Consider the following 13,131-nt stretch of genomic DNA (forward strand, 5'->3'; position numbering starts at 1 on the left):
AGGCGGGGCGGACTGTGCAGTCGACCCAACACTGGGCCAGCGGTCAGACATCACCGGCTGTGAAAAAGGAAGTGTGGGTCGTGGGCCACTCATACATGAGGCGTGCCGCGGACGTATTCAAAGCAGGTGACATGATTCACGTGGCTGGGGAATACGGGTACAGTGTGTCCTTCTACGGAAAGGGCGGGCTCTGCATTGACCAGTTTCGATCTTTTTTCGAGGGTTTGTTAGGGCGGACGAGGTCACCGCCGTCTATAGTCATAGTACATCTTGGGGGCAACGATTTAGTGACCACTGGTAGACGACTTCTTCTTGAGGCGATGCTTTCCACTGTAAGTTGGTTAGCGAGAAGAGTTCCAGGGTGCACGATTGCATGGTCCCATATGATCCCACGGAAAGTGTGGCGAGGGGCTCTTTCGGTTTCTGCTCTGAATCATTCAGTAAGAAAAATTAATAATAAAGTGAGTAGATTGTTCCGTTCAAATACACTGCATTCTATTTCGCATGGTTGTATTAAAGGGGACGATATGTATTTGGGGGATGGTGTCCATTTGTCCCGGGTGGGGAATGAGTTACTCATAGGAGACCTGATAGCTTGGCTAAGGACTTTATGACATGACCTTTAGGTAGGAGTATTGTGGGGGGTCCGGATAGCCGGTCAACTATCCGGCCTGTGGCGGTAAGGTCATGATCGGTGAGCAGTAATTGGAAGATCCCTAGGGGTGGGCGTCACCCATTACGGATGGGAGCGCTCGAAGGAGGTGGCCATTGGCCCCTCAACGGGGGGCGGTCCCGTCTAAGGATGGGCCGCCGAAAGGTAAGGAAAGGCGGTCAAGGCCCCTTCCTTGGGTAGGAGGGGTTACAGCCCCCTCCTGGGGAATTTCCTGGGGCCAGGTCATCTGCGACGGCAGATGTGGTAAGTTGTGTGGGGTTTGGGAGGGGGTCCACGCTACCTTCTAGATACCTCACACGAGTCCTCGGACGACCTTTAAGTGGCGTCGAGTTTATTGGGGCCCCCGTCAAGTCAAGGGAAATTGGTAAATTCACTTGAGGTATGCCTCGGTGCGGTCGCCCCTCACAAGTGAGGGGGACATGTCTGGTTTACGGATCTTGACACCGGTTATGACCTTGCCGTTGGCCCTTAAACGTTAGGATGTACAATTTCAATTTAAAGTTTGTAGGATGTTAGATCGGCTAGGAGAACCTTTGTATTAGAGAATATGTTAAGGTTAGCCAAATATCAAATGTGGAAATGAAATTGTACATTAATATGAAACTGTTATTTTAACGTTTTCATTTTGTTTCATATTTTAATAAATACGGCCGGGAGGGTCACTCCCTCCCGTCTTCCAAAAAGTCCAGTTCGTTTCCAGTTTCCCATCATTGGGGATTGTGTTGAGAGGGGGTGGCGGGTATCTCGGCCATATGGAAAGGGGCGACCATTCGGTCCCCCCGAACGTATGGCGGAGTACCACGATCCCCCCGGGAAGCCATCTTGGGCGGGGGGCGAGTCTCGGCTGGTATGCCCGAAGCGGCGTAGCCGGGGCGCGCCTTTTTCCCGCCCTGGAGTGGGCTGGCCTAGACACTGACGCGGCCGACCACGCCCTTCAGGGCAGGCGGGGGCGGGTTTACTCCCGCCCTGAAGACGGATAAAAGGAGCAACAAGCCAAGAAAGCATCCTCTTGTTCCTGTGCTCTGAAGCTGCACCTCCTCGCTGCACGTGAGCTCGAGACGGAACGAAGAGCCATTTTTTGACCCACCCACCAGCCCCTGAGGACAGCAGGTTGTTGTGAATAAAGTTGAGGTTATAACACTAATTTTTTTTGCAGGTTGTAAGGATTATTGTGATACCTTTGAATATGCAATAAAGAATGAAATTCTAGTATGTTCTTTTCGAATAAAGTGATAATGAACTGTTGTTGACCAGTAATCATGCCTTTTTATAAAGTCGTAATTTGTTACTGTCATTAGGAATTAGCCATTTAGTTATTTAGTTAGAATTGTCGTATTTATTTTGGTCGGGCGGTAAGGTCATGATCGGTGAGCAGTAATTGGAAGATCCCTAGGGGTGGGCGTCACCCATTACGGATGGGAGCGCTCGAAGGAGGTGGCCATTGGCCCCTCAACGGGGGGCGGTCCCGTCTAAGGATGGGCCGCCGAAAGGTAAGGAAAGGCGGTCAAGGCCCCTTCCTTGGGTAGGAGGGGTTACAGCCCCCTTCTGGGGAATTTCCTGGGGCCAGGTCATCTGCGACGGCAGATGTGGTAAGTTGTGTGGGGTTTGGGAGGGGGTCCACGCTACCTTCTAGATACCTCACACGAGTCCTCGGACGACCTTTAAGTGGCGTCGAGTTTATTGGGGCCCCCGTCAAGTCAAGGGAAATTGGTAAATGCACTTGAGGTATGCCTCGGTGCGGTCGCCCCTCACAAGTGAGGGGGACATGTCTGGTTTAGGGATCTTGACACCGGTTATGACCTTGCCGTTGGCCCTTAAACGTTAGGATGTACAATTTCAATTTAAAGTTTGTAGGATGTTAGATCGGCTAGGAGAACCTTTGTATTAGAGAATATGTTAAGGTTAGCCAAATATCAAATGTGGAAATGAAATTGTACATTAATATGAAACTGTTATTTTAACGTTTTAATTTTGTTTCATATTTTAATAAATACGGCCGGGAGGGTCACTCCCTCCCGTCTTCCAAAAAGTCCAGTTCGTTTCCAGTTTCCCATCATTGGGGATTGTGTTGAGAGGGGGTGGCGGGTATCTCGGCCATATTGGCGGTGGCACCGGTCTGGCAGTCGTCCACCCACCCACATTGTAATCCAGCGCTCCGACCACCAGCGTAGTGGGCGATCAGACTAGCACAAAATGACAGAGGTCGAAATTAGGCCCTAAGTTTCTCCTTCAGAGGGCATAGTTCTGAGGAAAAAAACACAAAGGTTAAAAAAAAGATAAAGCTTGATAATGAAGCATTTAGCAAGACTCCAACTCCCCCTGACACGATGAAGGTGAAAGTGCAATCAATAAGTTCATGCATAGAATCTAGAAGGTGTGTTAACTAATGAAACAAATGTGTTGCAGTACAGTTAATATTTGAAACTACCTCCTTATATATGCTGAAAACAAAAACTAACATCTCAATCTCAACAGCATATATAATTGGGTACCTCAAATCACTTCCTATGGACAGACCACCATCTTGGCATGGGGAGCTTCAGGCTTATCCCTTTCCTGAAAATGATGGTGTTAGTTTGGCCCATGAAGAATAAACCAAAGGTTGACATCCTTCACCCAACATTGAATCTAAAACCAGAAGATTGATTTAAAAGTGATTCAGATCAATTCAAGCAACCCGGTCAACTGGAGTGAAGGTTTGGAAAGCCTTTGACATTTTCCAAAATCCTTGCTGTCATGGGGCACTATAACGTAGCAAAAAAAAAGTTTGGAGGGGTTTTCTAACAATAAGCCTAGGATAGCTTTGCTCACTAATGTACAGATTGCCTTGCAAGCCTTCTTGACTCTGGGAAGCTGTGAAATTTCTCATAAATCATAGGTCTGTGTACAGCAGGTATAGAATGTTTCCTAAAAAAAGGAAGAGGACTTCAAGCCAGTAGTGGCAATCTGCTTCCTCTTCACTTCCTCACTGGCCACTTTCTTGGCAGAACTTCACTTTGGGGCCATTTTCCAGCTCTGTCCTTTGGTACTTATCTGCACAAGCGTAAGAGAGGACGACTCATGCGTTGTGTTCATGTCACTTTGTGCCGTCATCTTTCAGTACTGTGGGTGATGTCTCTCATGCCCCTATAGGCAAACAAGTAGGAAAAACATTTAGGAGCCAATTACAATGTCAGCAGAACGCCTCCTCCCAACAGTCAGAATTTTCTTCCACTGCATCAGAAACATTCCGACTGACCAATTACAGTGTTTGCGGTTTTAACGTAAACAGTGCGGTCATTCCGAAGCGGTACCGCCCGACACTCGGATTATCCATATGGTCGGAACCGTTTCTTACACCCCTGTGGACAGCGTTTCTGTCCTCTGGATTATGATGTTGGTTTCCAACATCCTTTCAGTGCCGGCCATTCTGACCTAAAAATGTTGTCAGAAAATGCCTTTTGGGGCCGCTAGCAGAGCCCACTTCATCCTGCGGCCTCCGGTTGGGGGCCAAGGAGGTAACTAAGGGAACCCCCTGTAAAACCCTGCACTGTGTACAAGCACAGTATGGTGCCCGTGATAGGGTGCATGGTTTTCTGCAAACACCCTATTTCCCCATAAGAGCCTGTGTTACGGCGGTTGTTGGGCTTTACACAAGCTCCCATAGGGAACAATGGGAATCTGACCAAACAGTATTCACTCGCATTGGACAGGGGGAATGGCTACCCATGAGTCATTCGGTCCTGATTTCAAGACTGTGTTGGGAGTAGGCTTTCCACCCGACCTTCTAATCGCACCTTAGAGAAATGTTGTATTTTTGCCCTTCTCAATATTAATAGAATACAAAATATAATTGCTTGTGGTTACTTAGTATCCTAAATAATTAACAACAATGGTGTATCCATTCCAAGGTCAAACCACACCACCATTAACATAATACCATGATAGCAACATACAGATGCAACTGTTTGCTTTATGTGCATCTAAGGGGAGACACCTTTTGCAAGCACAGAACTGCAGGTATCGGGATCCAGGGGAAATGGAATAATCCTTACCAAATGAATGCTGGTGTGTACCTATTAAGGTCAGTGGATGCTACAAGGGAATTGATTTCTAGGAAGATAATTGCTAAGTTGGGAGTTGTATTGTATATATCACACTCCGGTGTACCACCAGGATATCACATGTAATGAAAGCTCAAGAAAAAACAGAAATCAATCTATTGGAAGGAGAAAGATACACGGAGAGGGCTAAAAATGTTTTCAAATTTTTTTTATGTAAGTTCAGTAATGTAAATTGCAATTAAAGATATGGGGAGACCAATAAAGAGCAAAAAAGTAATGTACAGAGATATAGGTAACATCAACACATCAGTTCAAAACTTAAACATCAACTCCAATTAGTTATGGCAAACAACCCGAGAAATTAATTAACAATGGTTGTATGCTTGTGCTCATGCAGCGAAGATGGAGATGATGAGGATGTCGACGTTTCGGTCTATAGTGCTACTGTCATGAAGACCATCATCAGGACCAAAACATTTATTGCAGGTAAAAACCCCCTGAAAAAACACGTTTGGGACTTTCTTTTAGAGTGTAAGAGGTGACGGGCAGTGGATCTCGAATAAAGATCTAGACTGCAACGTGTGTGTACCGCTGGTGATGAATCACAATGGTGTACAACCAAAGGAAATTTAAATCCCTGAATAAACAGCAGAACGAAACGCGCCCAGCGGAGACGGGTAGAGTTTGTCCTATGGCAGGCAGGGGCCCAGGGGAAAATTGAGTCATGTTTTTTTTTAAAACTGCTGGTGCAGTCAGGTACATCTTATTAAAGATCTTAAATCTTGTGCTCTTTCTATAAGCATCTGGCTCCCACCACCCCTGTGCAGGATGCTAAACATGCCTACATACGCTCATTGTAATATGTGGACCAGCCTTTAACTTGTAATAGATTTATGGTGTTATCTGAATTAGAGGTCACTGACTGGCAGAGTGGAGGTGAGCGTGATTGTAATGTTGTTGTAGGCTCCCCAGTTTCTTTCAATAGCGGACAGTGTGCCACTCTTGTTGTAAAATTACTCTCCCTCCACTAGAAACATCAGGCAGTCTAGGCCCGCTCACCGGACATGAGATTTTGATCGTTGAGTCTTGCAACCAAACCTCTGTATTAAGTCTAACAGAAGGGGAAATCCAGTCCCATGTTGATATTTCTCAAGCCTCTGCAGCCTGCAGTATGGATCAGGTAATAAAACATCCTCATAATTCTAATGCAAAGTTCAGACTGTTGTGCTGTAATATTTCTTGGTTGGCTTCCAAGCTATTGGTTGAGGACTGGTATGCTCTTCTTAACAGAAAATATTAAATCCTCCTGCAGGTTACCTGGGCACTGCATGAAGTGTTTATTGATGGGTATACATGTTTTAATCTTCCATCATCCTCACTTCGGGCTGAGGGGAGATTGGTAACTTGGTTTAAAGTTGATATTAGCCAAAAAACTATGAAGATATAGCCAGAGGTAAAAATATTCAAGACTATGACTTGAGTTGGGGCTCTACTTTTAGTACAGTCCTGAATAACTTCTGCAAAAATGATTTTTCCACCAGGGATAACCAGAACTTCCATTAGCTATTTTCTTTCGTGGAAAAATGAGCAGATAGGAATATTTACCTTGGTGTATGATTCATTTAATAATAGATGGGGAATTTAATGCAAAATTAGGTAAAAACTACAAAAAATGATGGGCGAAGATGAGTCTGGCATTCTGTAAATAGGAAGCCAATAATGAGTAAAATTACAGAAGGGTGTGGGGAATTGATAATTTCTTGTAAATTAGAGGAACTTGGACAAAATCCAATGATGAGAAGCTTTGCTGAATGTTATTTTTTAGAGTTTTCGTTATGGCTCAACCACTCAGCCCCAACGGGACATGTCAGTGGTGAGACCAGCAGGTGGGTGAGAAGGCATCTGATTAAAACAACCAACTTTTGAGGTGTTTTTAAACCCAGTGATACTGGAGCATGCACGGACAAAGAAAGGATTCCTGTTCCAGTGGTACGGGGCAAGCTGGAAGAAAGCCTGTCCACCAAATTTAGACATTTAAATTCACTCGGGACATAAAAGAGGTTGATTTTTGGTTCTTAGAGTCCTGTGATTGTGGTATAGAGTGAGTCTGTCCTGTGGATATTTTGGGCCTAAGCCTGACAAATTGCTGTAGGTCAGGGAGAGTAATATGAACAGTGATCTCTTTCTAATAGGGGGCCAATGCATGGCTCCAAACATGGGGCCTGATTGTGCCCCAGGAGGCAAGTTGTTGACAAGGCAGGCAGCAGTGTTTTGAGTCACCTGCATTTTGGATAAGGGATTCATTTGATTTGAGGATCAGGGTGTTACCATAATCCATGCAGTTAATGAATAATGCCTGGATGAGTGTATTTCAGGCAGGAACTTGACGGGAGGTACGAAAAGACTTTCCCAAGTAGGCGCAGGATGCCGAAGCAAGTGCCACAGGTGGAGGTGATCTGGTCCTGCATAGACAGTTTGTCATCTAAAATTATACCCAGATTCCTGGCAGTTCTACGGCAAAAGTGATGAGTAACACTCAGCTGGCCACCAGTCATCCATCCAGTAGAGCTGAGCTATACCAAACAGAAGGATCTACAGATTCAGTATGACCAGCTTGGTGGTATTTCCTGTATCGTGATAGCCTGATTGTATTGTTGTGAATGTATCTAGGACCCTAATTAAATATTCCTGATTCATGCATTCATGCAGTTATGATAAATCATGTCCTAATGAAGACATACGAATCTTGCCCATATTCAGTAATAGCCCACGCAGCCCAAATACGGCAAGGCTACTTCCTTAGATTGCTAGAGAGCACAACGAGTTCTTTCGACACACCAAACCTTCAGCAACCTTGGAATTCCCCATGTCTTCGTTTTGATTTATCATTGAACTCCTGCGAGCACTAAAGGAACAGTCAGTTCTAAGTGACATCTTTTGTTGACGTCTTATGTCCAACCTTACGTCAAACACGGCACCTTTCAGGTATAAATATACCAACACTTGCCTTAAGCAAACACACGATGGTGCGGAGCAGAGCGGCTATCTACTTATCCGAAGCCCAGCTAATGCGAGAGCCGAAGGAAGCCGCCCCCCCCATTGACACGCTGGAGAATCTGCCTTTTGTCACACCGAGAAATCCAGCTCCGGTGTTTTCCAGTCACCCTTGCGGGTTACTGGGAGATCGAGTCCTGAGAAACGAGATACAAGACCTCCTTCATTCTATAACCAAGGTACGGAGGTGATTCAAACCTTAGAGAGAATTCTTGATTCAGATTCTTGGCAAAAAAAACTAACTTAACTTAAAACTGCGACTTACTTACTCCTTCCCAAGTATTAGGCTTAGGTCAGGCACACTGGGGTAGGCGTATCTTAGAAGTACCAGTTGAGTTTGTTAGTCAATGTTTTTATGTATGTAAATATTTTATCGGTTTTAAAGTATCTTTTGGCTAAGAAACCATATCAATGCTTTTACAGTATTTTTTTATAATACTCCTTTTACTGTACACACTTTACTTCATGATAAGTATTGCAATTGTGGCAATTCACTACTCTTGCATTAGAAAGAAGACTGCTCAATAAAATAACACCTTTTATTCAAAACGCCCGTCTCTCTATTTCTCTACCCTGGTGAAATTAAGCATGCACGATTGACTGAGTGAAATAGCTGTCTATTGTTTTCACACGACTCTGGAGATACACTCCTTATTCTGGGGGAACAAAGTTGTCATGTTATATGGTTGTCAGAAGCTAATCCTTTCTTGTCTAAATCAGGGAAGTTAACCCCTCCCTTTTCATTCGAGAAAGTTTCTAGTGACCTCTGAGCTAGCTGGCAAAAACTAATTAAGTCTAACATAGTCAGTAGAGACCTAGATGACCTCAGTCATATGTCTACACTGCTGTTTATGTTATTCCAATGGGCAGAGCCTATTGGGAATATAGGAACTACACTACATGGCGCCCAACGTTTGGTAAGGCGATAATCTAACACAAGATACTGGAGTAACTCAGTCGTGCTTTTTTACACAGACCCCTTTCTCTCGTAAAAACTCCAATAGACGTCTGGAGTGGGTGAAAGGTTAATATCCCCTGAAACTTAGTAGGATGAGAATCCTATGTTTTAGTTTACGGAATAGTCAACGTTGAAGGATACAGTGTTCCAAAATATTGTGCACCTAATCTTTGTTTCCACAAAACCTGATCTGCAACAAAGAAATTTCTGTCAGTAAAAATGACGGAAAGTGAAGAAGAAAGAGACAGAGAGGCTTTAGCAGATCAACTCTTAGCAGAGGACACAGTCCTCCAAAATGCAGACCCTGATGCAAAACTCATCCTGGTCAATATAAGAAACACCATAACTATAAAACTTATAGAAAATGGGGTACCACCAAGAGGTGGTACAGTTGTATTTGTGGTAGGGGCATATGAGTATCGGCAGACAGAGGTATTCTATTCCTGGATAACTTTTCCAGCAGCAAATACTGTGACACGTGAGTTCCACTACTATAAAGTAGTGGAATCTCCAGCGGAATACTCTCCTTTCGACGAAATTGAAATTCCACTAACATACCAAGAGCACCTGCTCTTATTTAATGGTGCCCTAAAACATCAAAATCACATCACCAGGCACGGTCCACTAGGTAGACCAGGATCCACATGGCTGGTTCTAGCCAGCTACATACCACACCCAGACATTGAAACAATGTCAAGCGAAGAACTCTTAGTTAAAATAAAAGAATTAACAAAAACATATAGAGATTTAGTTCAAATCACACTTGACAGTACAAACTACAGATTAGAACAAGTAATAGAAAATCCCTAAAAAACATTTATTAAAAACAATCTGAATTCTCAAAAGAAGAAATGGGAGGGTAATAAATGTTGTAAATGTTAAATGTAAATGTTTTTGTACTTGTATAGCGCACCGCTACCCGCAGTGGGTTTCCCGGCGCTTTTACGAATACCGCAAGGGAACCCATCCTGGCTTTCCCTGTGAAGTGTCCACTCCTGGGCACCCCCATGGTGCAGACCAGACATCCCTCGCGTTGTGGGGGCCGTTGTGGAAACTAAGCAAGCTATTGCCCAGAGTTGCAGCGTGGGACCCATGATCAGAATAGGCACTGAGGCGAGAATATCCGGTCAGGGGAATTATTGAGCCCGAGACCCGCCGGAATCGAACCCTGGTCCCTGGCCAGAGCTCTGCATCGAGGTCTGCCTGCTCTAACCATTGAGCCACACTTCTCCATAAACAAACTACTCCCAGAGAAAAACAATTTCAGTCCAGAGGAAGGTCTCCCCAAAGGAGAAATAAATCTCCAGGAGGAGGGGACAAGTCTCCCCAAAGGGAGCCCTCTGAAAAAAGATATAACCTTAGAGATAGGGATAAATTAAGAAAACCTGACAGATATCAAGATATTGATACACGTCCCTCTCAATCTTTTCAGACTTCCTCACAGAAATCAGAAAGAAGAGGATGGTCAGAACACAAGGGAGAGCATGTCAAGTCCAAAGACAAAGAACCTGCTCATCAAAGTAAAAAAATCACGATTTCCCAAGAAGAAGGTAGCAAGTATTAAAATTAAACATGCCGATAATGCTGAGGACACAACTGAAAAATGGAGAGTGGGCCCAGACAATGCTAGACAGCGCAGCAGAAGTGACCATAGCTCGCAAGATCCTGATGAATCTTCTTGAGACAGTGGACACGAATGAATACATTCAGGTGGAAACTGCAGACACGCGAGTCAGCGTGCCCCAAAAACTATATGAAATAACACTACGTATAGAGGAAGATAAAACTAGGAAAATAAAAGGTCTCTTTTGGGAGAATCTTTCTAAAGGCTATGACATCCTGTTAGCTGAAAAAGACTGGCCACCAGAGTTTGTCAGGGAGTGCCCTCATGGCAAAGAAATGATTATGCCTGCATTTTCAAATCATATCCTGATTCATAAAAAATTACACATTTGCAAGAAAATGGGCAGTGGCCCAAGCTCCTGCTTTATATAAAAATCATGTAGGATGGGATGAGGAATCTCCTCACCACAAAATCCATTTGAAAAATCAACCTACTGCACAAAGACAATACCCAGTTAAACAAGAAGCTAAAAAGCAAGTCAGGGAGATCTTAGATCAACTTGAATATCAAGGGGTGATTGAAACATGCAACTCACAAATGAACAATCCTTTGATTCCAGTCTCCAAGCCAGACGATTCATATCGTCTAGCTTTGGACTACAGACATTTAAACTCCTGCTTTAAAACGTTTGCAGTCCAAAACTCACAGTGCAGCACTAATGAATAACATTGTACGCAAAAAATATACAACAACATTAGATATCTCTAATGGATTCTTCTGTCAAAACATTGCACATGAAAGCAGGTATTTGACCGCTTTCTCAATAATGGGGTCGCAAAAACAATTTTGCTGATTCCCACAGGGATTCAAGAATAGCCCAGGATTATTCTCAGCAAGGGTAACAGAATTACTACAAATGTATGATGATTAGGTATTATCCTATGTCGATGACATCTATCTTATAGATGACCTGGAGGCTTGCTTGAAAAGAGTGAACACCATAATACTTGCGTTTGCATCAGAAGGTTACAAATTCAACTTTAAAAAGTCAAGAATTGCCCATCTTACTGTCCTTTTTTTAGGATATGAATTATCAAGTAAAGGCAAAAGCCTAGCAGACAATTTCCTAGAGAAATGTGCAGTACTCCAAGCACCTAAAACGCTGAAGAATTTACAATCAATACTAGGTTTCCTGAATTTCGGAAGAACATACATTCTAAATTATGCAGAGAGTGTTAAACCTCTCTACGAATTAATAAAACTTGATTTCAAACCAACTAATTGGACTCAAAAACACACAGAAATTTTGAGATCATTACAGACAGACATGTTAACTAAAACAAAACTGCAAACATGCACAAACGAACGCAATCTGGTAATCCAAGTCATGCCAGGAAGATGCGGATTCACATACCTGACCTCTAATGAGGGAGTGAAAGGTACCTATAGTGTACAAATCACATTTGCACACAAACTGAAATGAAATTCAGTTCTACAGAAAATATTCTGACAGTGGTTCAAACTTCTGTAGCAAGAGAAAGAGCCCTCACACAAGGTAAACGTATAATAATAGTTACACCTGTACCTGCTCTAGAAGCAGTAACAATAGCAAGCATTCCAAATGCTAAAGCATTACATCCGAGATTGATACAATGGGTTAATTCTCTTGCTGCACCAGACGTAGTATACGAATTTGATCCTAATTTATAACCACAAGAATTTCTGCAATATGAATATGAATGTCCTCTGCCGACCGAAATTCTGCCTCTTGAACATTACGGCTGTATAATATATACAGACGGATCAGCACAACCCGCATTTGGGGGTAAACAAGCATATAGTGCTGTGTGCGCGATTGTTAAAGGTCGTTGGCACGAAGGAAAATTCAGACCAATGGTCACTAAAACAGAATCATTCAGAAACTGTACAGCTCAGCGAGCTGAAATAAGATCCCTAAAGATGGCGCTTGAAAATGCCGATCGCGAATTCCCCATACTAATAGTGTGCGATTCTCATTACTGCGTCCAATCTTACAACAAGAACCTGCAGACTTGGATTAAAAATGGTTACAAAGATGACAGAGGTGCCACAATAAAGCATAAAAAACTTTAGGAACAAGTAGTTCTTTTACAGAAAGGACTACAAAAGACTCATGTGATACATACACTGAGTCATTGACGTGATGGCGTTCACGTTGCAGGGAATTCATTGGCTGATAGAGCCACAGCCGCAGCTGGTCAGCCGGCTTCGGTAGCCAATAAAAAGTGTTCAGAAAAACAAATAGATGGAGAAACCATGCTGGCAGTAAAAGCCTCATTAAAAGGCGACTATGCGGCATTACCTCTCAACTATCCACTCAATAATTGATGTGAACTCCGTTCCGTTTGCTCAAAACCCTGGAGTGGGGGATAGAGTAATTCCAAACATGAACCAGAGAATCTTCGTGATACAAGAAGCACACATGGGATTGGGTCTGAGGCACCAAGAGATCCTGAAATCTCTGATAGAATTACAATCAGAATACTGGTGGCCTGGAATGAGCGTAGAAATTTACAATTTCGCAAAAAATTGTGAGGACTGCAACAGAGATCGCAGTTGTAAACCGGACCAAGCACCAGCCCGGACTCCACTATTAGACAGCATCAGGCTATCTATGCGCAGACGTCCGACCGGACAAATGCGGTCCCATAATTATTAAGACTAGATTCACTAAAGATGTGGCCCCAGCGCTCGGCTGACGCCAGAACTGTTATAAAAGATTTGCGAGTCTTTATCTGCACATACGCATTTGGCATGCTACATTCTGATCAGGGTCCTGTGTTTAGCTCTCAAGCTTACA

This window comes from Lissotriton vulgaris, chromosome 5, assembly GCF_964263255.1.
Source record: "Lissotriton vulgaris chromosome 5, aLisVul1.2, whole genome shotgun sequence".
Taxonomy (NCBI): domain Eukaryota; kingdom Metazoa; phylum Chordata; class Amphibia; order Caudata; family Salamandridae; genus Lissotriton; species Lissotriton vulgaris.